This window comes from Coenobita brevimanus, chromosome 91 (genome assembly GCF_032717465.1).
Source record: "Coenobita brevimanus isolate Jiangsu-jjx chromosome 91, ASM3271746v2, whole genome shotgun sequence".
Classification (NCBI taxonomy): domain Eukaryota; kingdom Metazoa; phylum Arthropoda; class Malacostraca; order Decapoda; family Coenobitidae; genus Coenobita; species Coenobita brevimanus.
The window spans coordinates 6953230-6965903 of NC_137044.1; positions in this window are offsets into that span (position 1 = coordinate 6953230).

Sequence of the window (12674 nt, forward strand, 5' to 3'; positions counted from 1 at the left end):
ACAGTGGAGTTATACAGCCACTGAGGTTGAGAAAGGGAGGGAGAGGGGGGAAGAGGAGGAAAAAGAGTAGAAATGGAATAAATATAGGACTAGAAGGAAAGGAAGACGGGGAAAGGATGAAGGACAAAAGAATGTGAGAAAGAGGGGTGCAGGTGAAAATAGGGGTACGGGCAGGGGATGAGAAGGATGAAATAGTTACCTAAGCAAAGGAGAAAGAGCGGCATGGGAAAGTGAAAGAGAGGGGAAGGAAGGAGAAAATGTGGATGAGGGTTAAGGAGAATGAAAGAATAAGGGAGAGGGCAACAGAAGGAGAAAGAAGAGCAGGGGAAAGTGAAACAGGGGGGCGCAGTGAAAAATGGGGTAGGGGGAGGACGGGAGAAGGAGGATGAAAGAGTGAGGGAGGTGGAGGAGGTCTAGGGGAAGTCCGAGTGACCAGGCTATTTAGAGAGGTGATTCACGCTGCTCATATTGACAGAGGAACTTTTTAGACACTCGCCGAAGAGTTTGACTTTAAACAGACACATGCATAAACAATTATATCCCTCGCAGTCCGTTGTTCTCTAGATTCTTGATAAATAATATGAGGCTTATATGACGACGGGGTGAAGCTCTTGAAGGTAAAAAAAGACAGGGGCAAGTAATGACAGAGAAAAGGATGTACTGTATGTCTGTGTGGGGAAGAGTGGGAGGCGCGATTTGAGTGAGGGGAGGAAAATGGAGAATGGACAAATATTGACTGGGAAAAAAGTGTGTGTGTGTGTGTGTGTGTGTGTGTGTAATTCACCGGGTCGGTCAGGATCACTTGATGGTCGTGATCGTCAGCTTTTACCCTCCCGGAAGGGAGCTGAGAGCTCATATAGTCCGATCTAAGGGCAAGGCTGTGACCTTCACACACGCACACACCCGTCCCCTTGCTCAAGGGGGACAGTAACCACCCACTTTCGTCAGTGAAACTTTTCGCAACCTGAGCGAGGCGCGAACTCCCGTCCACCAGTTGGCAAGCGAGAGCGTTACCACTGCACCAGCGAGCGGTGTGTGTGTGTGTGTGTGTGTGTGTGTGTGTGTGTGTGTGTGTGTGTGTGTGTGTGTGTGTGTGTGTGTGTGTGTGTGTGTGTGTGTGTGTGTGTGTGAGTTTTGAGTGCGAGTAGAAAAATTGAGGGGAAGGGGCGCTGAGGGCGAATAAAAGAAGGAAAATGTATGGGCAGCAGATAAAACCCTAACTGAGTGAAAGAAATACTGCGTGTGCTGGGGGAAGGGGGCTCATTGAAAGGAAGCGGAAGTAAGGGGCATCCTTAATGAGAAGGGGAAGAGGTGGATGTGCAGAGGGGTGGAATCTTGTGATTGAGGAAGTAAAACTAGTGAGTGGAAGGGATATGAAACGGTTCCTGAGCGAGGGAAAGAAAAAGTAGGTTTGGGATGGGGAGATCCGAACGGTGAAGGAAGAAATGGGGTAGGAAAGAGACGAACAAGGAAGAAATTAAAAATGAAAATATGCAGGGATGCGGTGTGTGAAGGAAAGCCACGGGAGAGAGAAGAAATTATGGGAACACGGAGGGTAGTGGGGGTAGATCCTGGGTGATTTTTTTTTTTTTTTCAGGGGGCGGGCAATTCTAGGAGAGAGAAGTGAAAAAAAAATCAGTGTGTGGGGAGAGGATCATTGATGAGGGAGGGGAAACGTAGGGGTGGATAAGTGGTACCCTAAGTAATGGGAGAAGAAGGTGGGGATGTGGAGAAGGAAGGTGGATTTCCAGTAAGAGGAGCTAAATAGGGAAGTGTGGGTGGGAAGGGAGGTGAAATGCTAATTCTGAGTATGGGAGGGTTTTAAAAAAAAATGTGTCGGTGGGAGAGGGAGGCAGACGGGAGGACAACGTGAATAATAACCCGAACATGGATAGATATACTCTAGTCTCAAAAGGGTAAAGGCCATAACCCCTTCACAAATAATGACATTTTTCTTCTTTTAATTTTAGTACCACCAGACGACTTCACTTGGCGTATTGAAAACATACCATAGTAAAAGATCTGGAATCAATCTCCATTAAACGTATCACTCCTGGAGGTATACCAATAGCTGATGATTTTATATAACAGCAGCCTAATTGAGAAGTCAAAAGATCATAATTATCTCACCTCTCCAGTTTGAAAAGTCCCTGGTAAAATGAATACTCTTTACTTGAGATAAGATAGAATTTAACGAACGATATCATGTTAAAGCGGATAAGCGAGGCATCTCACAGTGAAGGGGATAAAAAATAAAATCTAAAAGGAAGAGGAGGACCCACAGGCACATGCACCCCTCTGGCACCTTGATTGTATTCTTGCTACCTCTTGACGATTTTATTCAGCTAAGGAAATCCCACTCGGACTGCAACGGTTAACAAAGGCCACAACTAACCCCTCTAATTCGAAGGCTCCCCAAGGCTCATCACAATCATTTGGAGACAGCAAAACAAGGTGAAAAATACATCAGACTGAAGGGCCAATACCGCGACGCCTGGTTCCATCTACAAAAAATCTCTTGAGCTTAAGTATAGGACTGATTGTTAGTACTACTGACTTAACCTATACACCTACCATACACTTCACAATCAAATTAGAGGAAACCGCAGAGCCAAATAATACGAATCATATATTTTTCTGATAAAAATCAACTGTTATACTTTTTTTTTTTTAAATCCTGGAATTGGTTGACTTTATCAGGTTTTTCTCAGCTAAATAAAATCGCCTGGCGTCAGTTGGAAGAAAATACTAGAGTTCTTCCGCCCATAAGATAGAGTTAATTTTGACAGTATTAACTCACTCAGGTTCCTATGACTCCCTCTTAGTTGAATAAAATCGTCTGGAGCCAACTGGAACAAAATGCTACAGTTACTTCAACCATGACAGAGTTTATGTTCACAGGTAAATTATTCAAGTTCCTACGATACTCTGAGTCGAATAAAATCGCAAAATCGTCTGGCATCAGCTGCAACAGAATACTAGAGTTGTTATGAGCATGACAGGGTTAAGATCCCTGAAAAATACAAACCCTGGACAACAGGTGGGCGTTAAGGGTCATGAGTTTAGGACAACACAAGGCAATTCACACCATGACTCTCCCTTACTCCCTTCCTTCCTTCCTTCCTTTCCTCCTTCCCTTCTCTTTGCAGTATCCACCTCCCTCCCTCCCTCCTCATTGTAATTCCCACCATGAACCTTTAACTCCCTCCCTCCCTTCCCACCATGACTGACACTCCCTCCTTCCCTCCCTTCACACCATGATTTTCTCTCCCTCTCTGCGTCTCTCCTTCTTTATTTTTTATTCTCCTTCCCTCCCTAGTTTCTTTCTTTCTCGCTGCAATTCATACGATAAATCTCCTTCCCTCTGTCCTCTCTCCCACCACGACTCTCCCTCCCTTTCTCCATACCTTTTCACTGCATTTCCACATTGACTCTTCCCACCTTCTTTCTCTCCTTCCCACACTTCCCACTGGATTCCCACCATGACCCTACCTCTTTCCTTCCCGTCCTTCCTATTCAGCCATCAATTTCCATTCAAGACGGTCCCATCCTTTCCTCTTCACTCACTCATCCCTTTTCTGTCTATGAAATCATGCTTCTAAGAACATTTTTTGACTTACCCCGTACTTCCACCAAACCCATCCTTCATACAACGTTCTCCATTACAGGCTGCACTTGTCCCCGCCTGCCTCTCAGCACACCACCATCGTAGTCTATCCCACCCATTTCTTTCCATCCATCTCACCCATTTTTTTTTTCTTCACCCTCCTTAGACTTAAAGTTTACTGGTATGCCTACAGTATCGGTTTCCATAGGATGTACTTACCCCAAATCAACCACTACCTCAGCCCATCCTAACCCACTCGTTTCCACCCATCCTACCCATTTCTGCTCTGAATATTATGATTACTGCTACAACTACTGGTCAACCAACAACGCCGGTTTTCATAGGATATATTTCTCCTTTTGGTGGTCCGTTCACTTTTCTGCGCAAGGACTAAACTACATTTTAATAAGACTTACTGGACATCGACACTATTCTTGGTGTGAGATGAGGCGGAACACCAAACAAGATTAACATGCTTAACCCCTTCAATATGATTACATATTTTTATTGTATTTTTGCTACTGTCAGATGAATTTATTTACTTCGCGAAGATGTTCTCTGGTGAACGGGTTGATGGAGGCCAAATATAACCTCTCCCGTAAAAAAATAAAAATAAAACAATAAATTAAAATAAAAAAGCCGAATAAAATATTCTGAGTTTGGTAAGCGCGAAGCGAGAAAATGTTGTACTAAAAGGGTTAACTCCATATCTGTTTGTATTACAACACACGCGTCTAACTGAGGTTAAAGCTTTGGATGCTGACTTGAACCACTTACCAATAAAACTTGCATTCAGGAACTATTATCCCATTCATTCACTCTCGGGTATCACACTGACAAATTTAGTAAGAACGAAATGTGAAGCAGTTAACTAATGCATATATTATGATATGCAGACCAGTTTATAATCACTAGGTATAATCTAGATACCAGTCCGTGATAAATCAAGAAATAGTATACTAAATTCACTTGATTTATAAACAAGAGATGAACAGAAATTACTGGCGGGATGTATCAGGCCAACGTGCAGCTCTTCTTGTGCTTTTGGTGTAAGATATTAAATTCATTTTTTTTTGGGTAGTGTGTCAGCGGCCAGGAGTGTTTCATGATCTCCTCTACCATTAACCGCGCCTCGCCACGGAAGATCGGCTTTATGAAGACTAAATGCAGCCCGCGACCAAGACGTTCATTACCCGCACCAGCTCCCCCTCACCACCTCCCTCGCCGCCCATCCGTCCCTCTCCCAACACCTGTGTCCAAGCTGCTACTTACATCCTTTATCTCCAGCAATTACCGACATAAAAGGCCTGAGTCCGTACCTCAGCCGGTGGTCGCGAGTGGAGCGCCTATTACGTCCCGAGGCTGTCGTACGCACGGGTTGCGACGCACGTCATGCGTATCACTGGAGAACTAATGGCAAAATGAACTTGAAATTTGGACACAGATTATCACAGGCTAACGGCAGTGAGAATTTAGGGAAGACTACTTATTAATGCTGATATATTTTGGCGAACTTTCCAAGCATGAAGTGGCAAGGAATGGGAATTTTAACCAGCTCACTTTTTCTTACCAAAATTAGTCTTTTACCCCTGGTTATTACAAGCCCCGACTCCCCTTACGTAATCGGTCGTATGCACATTTCTCCCTCTGGTCGCTGAAGGAATAATGACAGAGGACGAGCGTGTGGGTACGTTTGTGAAGAGACTGAGGTAAGTGAATAACTTAGGTACGTGAAAAGACTTGGGTACGTCAAAGGGCTACGGTACACGATAAGACTGGTGTACGTGAAAAGAAACCTACATGAAAAAACTGGTGCATGTGAAAGATATTGTTGTACGTGAAGAGATTCGACCTGCTACCAGTAACGGCTTAAGTACTTACATATATGAAAGTTAATAAATGCCTTTCTGTGAGGAAGAAAGAAAACTGATACTCAGGGTAAAGTGGCCGCACCCGCTCCTCCTCTACTCCTCCCACTCTGGCTCGGCCCCTGTCCAGAACAATTACAACTGGAAACAAAGGGCAGCCCGTGAAAGATAGATCTAAACCGAGATAAACGAGGGCATAATTCATGCGATAAGAGTATACGAGGTTATGGAGAGGTGCCAGGATGATGCCCAGCGCCCCCCACACAGCGCCACACTCTTGGTTTATGGGCTTAACGTGAGGTTCCCCTGCTGCCTCTGTCTGCCCCTCTCCCTGCTCCCTGCCTACTCTTCTCTCATCTTCTGTACACAACTCAGAATTTCTAGGGTTCACTCCTCCCATCTCTCAGTAACAGTATTACGATACTGAATTCATTTCAGATGTCCTTCCCACAATACACTTCCTTCATCCCCTGTACCAACATGACAGCCCCTAGGGTTCGTTCCTCCCATCTCTCAGCGTACATAGCTCCAATATCGAGTTTACCTCACATCTCCTATCTACACTTTCCTCATTTCCGTCTGTACACACCTCACATCTTCCACGTTTAATTTCAATCAACTCTGAAAGAAAACAGCTGCATACCATTTCATTTTAAATATCCTTAAGCATTCAGTACATGACATTTGCAAGACAAATGAATCAGATCTCTTGAAATATATGAATGAGGAAAGTGTAGTAAAGCAAAAGATTTTTCAGTACCCTTTTCTCATGTCCATCTACCCCAATTTGCGTACTGCATCTATGGGGAAAGTACAACAAAGCAAAACGTTCCCCAGTTGCTATTCCCCATATCCATCCAACCAGCCAGCCGATCTGCATCTGTTTTTACTTACAATGATTGATCTCAGTAAAAACTGTTCGTGATTAATCATCATTATCATATGCATCACCATCACCATCATATGTCACTTAAATCCACGACAAAGGCCTTTCCCAGCTTTCTCCACTCTGACTTATTGGCACCGAGATTGCTTCATACCAGCCCATGGATATGATTTTGCCATAACAGTACATGTTAGTCTTTGATGCCACTATTCCATCTACACTCATTTCTAGCAGATCATCTCAATATATTAATACCTCTCACACTTTTACCCATACGTCACACTTCCACATACACTTATCTACACCTCCCACATAAACTCCACCCACGCTATCACCACTCATTATACGACACCCACGCATGCTCCACCTACATACCATGCCTAACCCACAAACTGTATGCACTAATCATACGCCATACCGCCCACATAAACCCCACTCACACCACCCATATATCTTCCACCCAGATTGCCAACATGTGTCCCACCCATATACAGCCACCCACGTGTCAAAGAATCCATGCTTCACCCAAATGACCCGTAAACCCGTCTCTCAAACCCCCGTTCTGTCTGCTGCATGCTCACTTCTGCACGCCCAATCATCCCGCTGATCTGACCGTCACCCCGCCCACCCATCACCCCACCCACCTGTCTGACTGTCATCCCGCCCACCCGTCACCCCACCCACTTGTCTGACTGTCATCCCGCCCACCCGTCACCCCACCCACTTGTCTGACCGTCACCCTGCCCACCCGTCACCCCACCCACCTGTCTGACCGTCATCCCGCCCACCCGTCAACCCCACTCACCTGTGTGACCGTCCTTCCGTCCTCCCGTCACCTCGCCCATCCAGTGAATGTCATTCCTCCCACACGTCACCTGACCCACCCATCTGACTCTCATCACGCCCACACGTGACCCCGCCCACCCATCACCCCGCCCATTCATACCCTAGGCCACTAGTGACTCCATCTCCCCGAGAGTCGTTGGTCAACATCGAAAAACCCAGATAATCTTTGAATTTATGTGATACCGACTTTATGCAGTGGACAAATGCTGCTGATGTGTGCATGGAACACTGAAAGAACTATTATTAAAGACAGCTCTCCTTGATGATAGCGAAAATAAAGTTCCTAAGAGCGACAACACTGGCAGAGGTTAGAGATAATCTGCATCAGTAACAGACTATCCTCTGACTTCAAGGAAATTCTTAGAGTCACGTATACTGTAATCATCGTGTGTTAGCGAGACAAGTACAATGGCATTACAATACCAGTGATAAGGATTTAGCGAGAACAGGTGTCAGTTTCATTAGTAATATATCATAGTAGTAACAAGTAAAACATTTTCAAGAGAGGAATAAAGTGCAGTCTTGACTCCCTACACAAGAATGAAGTGAAATGTATCAAATTGCGCTCAGTCATGTAGGAAGACCATGAGAAGGAGGGCCAGGCTTCCTTGAGCTTACGTTATGTATAAGCTTGCTTGTCTACAGTATATTTTTGTCTTCACTTACACAACATCCACATACTTCACAATTACTCCAAAATGTATATGAAAGTGAAAAAATACGAAAACTAATAAATTTCTGATATCACTAAGATAACATTAATCTGAATATCTGAGCTGTCACGATCACGAGGGGGTTAAAAGTGACAGTAATAACACTCTCCATACTCCCACGACTCACTCTCAGCTGAATGAAACTGCCTGGCGTTAGCAAAAATAAAAACACCTGAGAAGACGGCGGCCACAGGAGGGTTAAGATCCCAGATATAAATAAGGACTTCTGACGCTGAGCTAAGACCGCATGACAATGGACACAAGACACCCCCATAACAGCGACAGGAGGGAGGAGGAGGGGAAAGGGGAAGGGGAGGGGAAGAGGGAAGGGTCCAGGAGGGGATGGAGGAATGGAAAGGAGTTGGGAGGGGGTGGGGAAAGGTGGAAGGGGAAAGGTGGAAGGGTGGGGGGAACACACTCTCTCCCTGTACCCCTCCCTCTATCCACGGCCTCCCTCTCCCCCGTCCATCTCCCCCCACGTATGTATGTTCCTCTGCGTTATCTGATCGTACGGTTTGTTTTATGGTCTTGCTGTAAGTTACGGTGAAATGGGGGACGGCTGTGACATGGCGCATACGTGGCCGACATTTGTTTTATATCCGCCCCCTCACACATTCATTCTTCTTGTCCATCTCATTGACTTTCTTTTTTCATCAGCTGTTTATTGATTTTTTTGTTGTTGGCTTCTCACATTCATTATCTCTACCAATGTATTCGACTTTTTTTTTTTTTATTAGCAGTTTTTTATTTTTCTATTCGCTTCATTACACATTAATTCTCTATATCCATCTTTTCTTCTCTTTTTCCTTCTTCCTCTTCCTCCTCTTCTTCTTCACCAGCAGTTAGTTTTTTATTTCCTTCTTCACACTTTCTCTCTACACGTCTATCTCTTTGACTTTTCTTTCGCAACAGCAGTTATAAGTTTATTTCCATTCGTTTCTACACACATTCTTTCTCTTAGGCTAACTCTCTGGCTTTCATTCTTTTTTTTTTCTTTTGGCCTACTGATATCTCTTTTTTTTTTTTTTTATGCCTCGTAGCTTCTCCCTCGTATATTAATTTTTACTATCCACCTCCCCGAATATCCCCCATCCCTCTCATTTTCTTAACCTAGTGATATTATTTCATTTCTTTTATTTTCTTTCCTTCACACATTCAGTTCTTTCTCTAATGCATTCGTCCTCCTTTTCCTTCTCTCCAGTTTTTTTCTATTCTTCTTCTTTTTTTTTTTACCTGTTGATAATTTAACTTTCTTCGTTCGCACTATCAGACATTCATTACTTCTGTCTATCTCTTTCGCTGTCTTTTTTTCTTATCTTATTCATTTGTTTTGTATTTTCTCTTTTACATATTCATTTCTCTCTCTCTCTCTCTCTCTCTCTCTCTCTCTCTCTCTCTCTCTCTCTCTCCCTCAGCTGTTATTTATTGTTTTATTTTGCATTATAATCGTTTCTTAACACATTCATTGTCTCGCTGTCTGACTCTTTCTTTTTTACAACCTGTTATTTCTACTTTAAGTTTTCATTTCATACCCTTCGCTCTCTCTCTCTCTCTCTCTCTCTCTCTCTCTCTCTCTTTCATGATAAACCAGTAGACAATATTAACTTAAGCTTAATTTTCCATTATGCTCCCATGCCAAGCCTTGCTCACGCCCTTGAATTTATAAACATCAAATCAAGTGTTCACGCGGTACAGCAATTAATTTTTAATGCTTAGAATTGCATGCAGAATTCCCCAACTTTATCAGTGCGTGAGAGGTTTTAACTTTTATTCCAGGTATCATTATGAGATTTTATACAGATAAGAACTGGCTTCCCTATTTCTAAGGATTAAAAAGTCTCCACTAACATTTTTAGGAAGTGACAAATCCGAGCTGTCATACTGTGGCTACCTACAAGCGATTTTATTCAGCTTATGGGTGGCTTTCTGACTTCCGCGGGTTGAACAGAGTAAAATTAATACACTCAACACAATGACGCTTTTTATACTAGGATTTACCGCCACTGATCGATTTCACTGCTATGGAAACTTTAATAACAAGAAGACTTAGGTTGTGGCTCTCATTAACCCCAACACCACTTGAAGCCTGTCCAGAGTTGAACAGAATCACCGATAGCAGCAAGAAAAAACCATAATCGACAGAAAAAAATCGACGTCCCTTGGCTGGAGGGGTTAGAGAAACATAAACACTTCGATTTATGGTGGTTTCAACAAAGGCGCCTAAATTTCACAACCAGGCAGACCTCTCTCCGCCTCCCCCGCCCCCAGCGTCTCATTAATCTGGCCAGTAATCCGCACGTCCTTGGCTGGGATTTCTATGCCGCCTTTCTGATTCCTTCACGATTGTCGAATAAACGTCCCCACTACGACCTCGCCACCTTCACACCTCATCCTTGCTTCACCATACTTCCCCCTGCCTCACCACACCTCCCCCAGCCTCACTACACCTCATCTTGCTCCACCACACCTCCCGCTACCTCACCCTTGCTTCACCACACCTCCTCCATCCTCACCCTTGCTGCACACCTCCGCCTACTCCCGCACACCTTCCCCTGCTTCATCACGTTTCCACTTACCTTTCTACACCTGCCCCTGCTCCACCAAACCTGCCCCTGCACCACCACACCTCCCCTGATTCCTCCATAACTCCCTCTTTTCTACCACACCTACAGCTTCGTAACTTTCCTTCTTTAAAACACATGTCTTACCCTCATGACCCTACCTTTACCCTCCCATCCTGGTAATACTTTTTTCCCCACTACCCTCCACCTCTCGTTCATCACATCTCCTTCTTTTACCACAGCCATTTTCCTGCAGCCAATTCCCTCATCACATAATTCCCTTTCCTCTTTACATCCTTATTTTCTTCGCAACAATAGTCATTTTCCAAACACATCTCCATTATTTCACGTAATCTTTCCATATTTTGCAACACCCAGTGTCCGCTAACCACATTTCCTCATCATAACCTTCCTCTCCTTCATCACATATATTCCTCTTTCACCACACTCCCACTTTTATCTGACCGAGGAAGGATATGATGAGAGAAACGAGGGAGAGGGAATGGTTTGCGTTTACCCACGTGTGCGACTACAGCTTTCCCTTCTCCCCCTCACTACAACACAATATCCTACCACAGAACACTATATGATCTATCTGTATGAAATAATCTTGTATCTTTTTATCCCTTAACTGTATTTTCTTCCTCCATTGCCAACCTTCACACGGTAATATTCACCTTACCGAGCAGTTTCCTTCCTTTACTGTATTATCCATCTTGAGTCACATACAGTTCTACACATATAAACCTTACTTCCTTTTTTCCTTCCAGTGCCATTTATATTCATCCTTCTTCACACTTTTTCCCTTCCCCAAAAATCCTCACTTTATCTACAAAGGTGTTTTTCCTTACCATATTATCCGTTTGTAATCAAATACATTTTCTTCAACTTATTCTTTACTGCACTTTCCTTGTCCCTCATTATTCCTTACCACTGCTCTCACTCGATTCTCCTTAGTAATCTAATTTATATTTACCTGTAAAGAAATAAATTTACCTCAACGTATCTCTTGCCTCAACGAAATCCTCCATCACCATTCCTCTCCATCTTCCTCCACATTTGCCTTTTCCTGGTAATCCTCCTCCACCCGTTCCTTCCTTCACTTATCTTCTCTTCACTGCATTTTTCCTTCCCTCGTCACACCTATCATCCCTTCACTTTATCTTTTCCTTCTTTTAACTGCACGTTTCCTTCCCTCGCCACTGCCCTCGTTCCTTCGCTTTATCTCTTCATTCTCCTCACAAAGCTTTTTCCTCACCTGTCACTTCTTTCACTCTTACGTCTTTTCTTTCTTCACACTACACTTTTCCTTTCCTTGTCACTTTTCTCACTCTCACGTTACTTCTCTTTCTCATACTTTTCCTTCTCTAGCCTCTAATTTCATTGTTTTGTCTCTCTTTTCTCACCATTTCATTCTTTCCCTCACTGTGTATTCATTTCTCGACACAATAATTTCTGCCTCATCGCGCGGTCCTTTCCTCGTCACATCTTTTTCGTCTTACAATTCCTTCTCTCATTGCACTATTAAATCCCTTGTCCTTTCTCACCTCCTATCACCTGTCTTTCGTTTATAACCCTTTTCCTTCAGTTACCACTTTTCCTTCCCTAACCACTTCCTTCGGCCTTTCTCAAAATTTTTCCTTACTTCATTCACAATTTTCTTCCCTCACCTAATCATCTCTACTCTCACTAAATCTCTTTCCTTCGCCCAACCTTTCTTTCCCTCGCCCAGCTTTTCTTTCCCTCAATCATCCTTTCTTTCCTTCATTCGACCTTTCTTTCCCTCATTCAGCCAATTTTCCTTCACTTAATTTTCTTTCTCTCACTCAACCGTTCATTCTCTCCTTCGATATACTTCTCTTTCCCGTCACTCTACCTCTTCCCTCATTTTTTTCCCCATTTTATATTTTCCCCCCTCGTTTCACCTTTCCTTCTTGCGCAACATTCTTGCAATAACATTCCTTTCCTCACTTTTTTCCTCTCCTCGCCTCACCTTTCCTTCCCACACTGCACCCTGCCTAAACCTTTCCTTTCTATAATTTAACTTTCCTTCCCTCACCTCACCTTTCTATCCCACACTGCACCAAGCCCCTCTTTCCGTGGCCACACCAGCCGGCAACACTGTGGGGGTGAGTTGTGTTGCGGGAGCCATGGTCACCTCGCTGGTAAAGTGACCCTGAGGATACCGCGGGG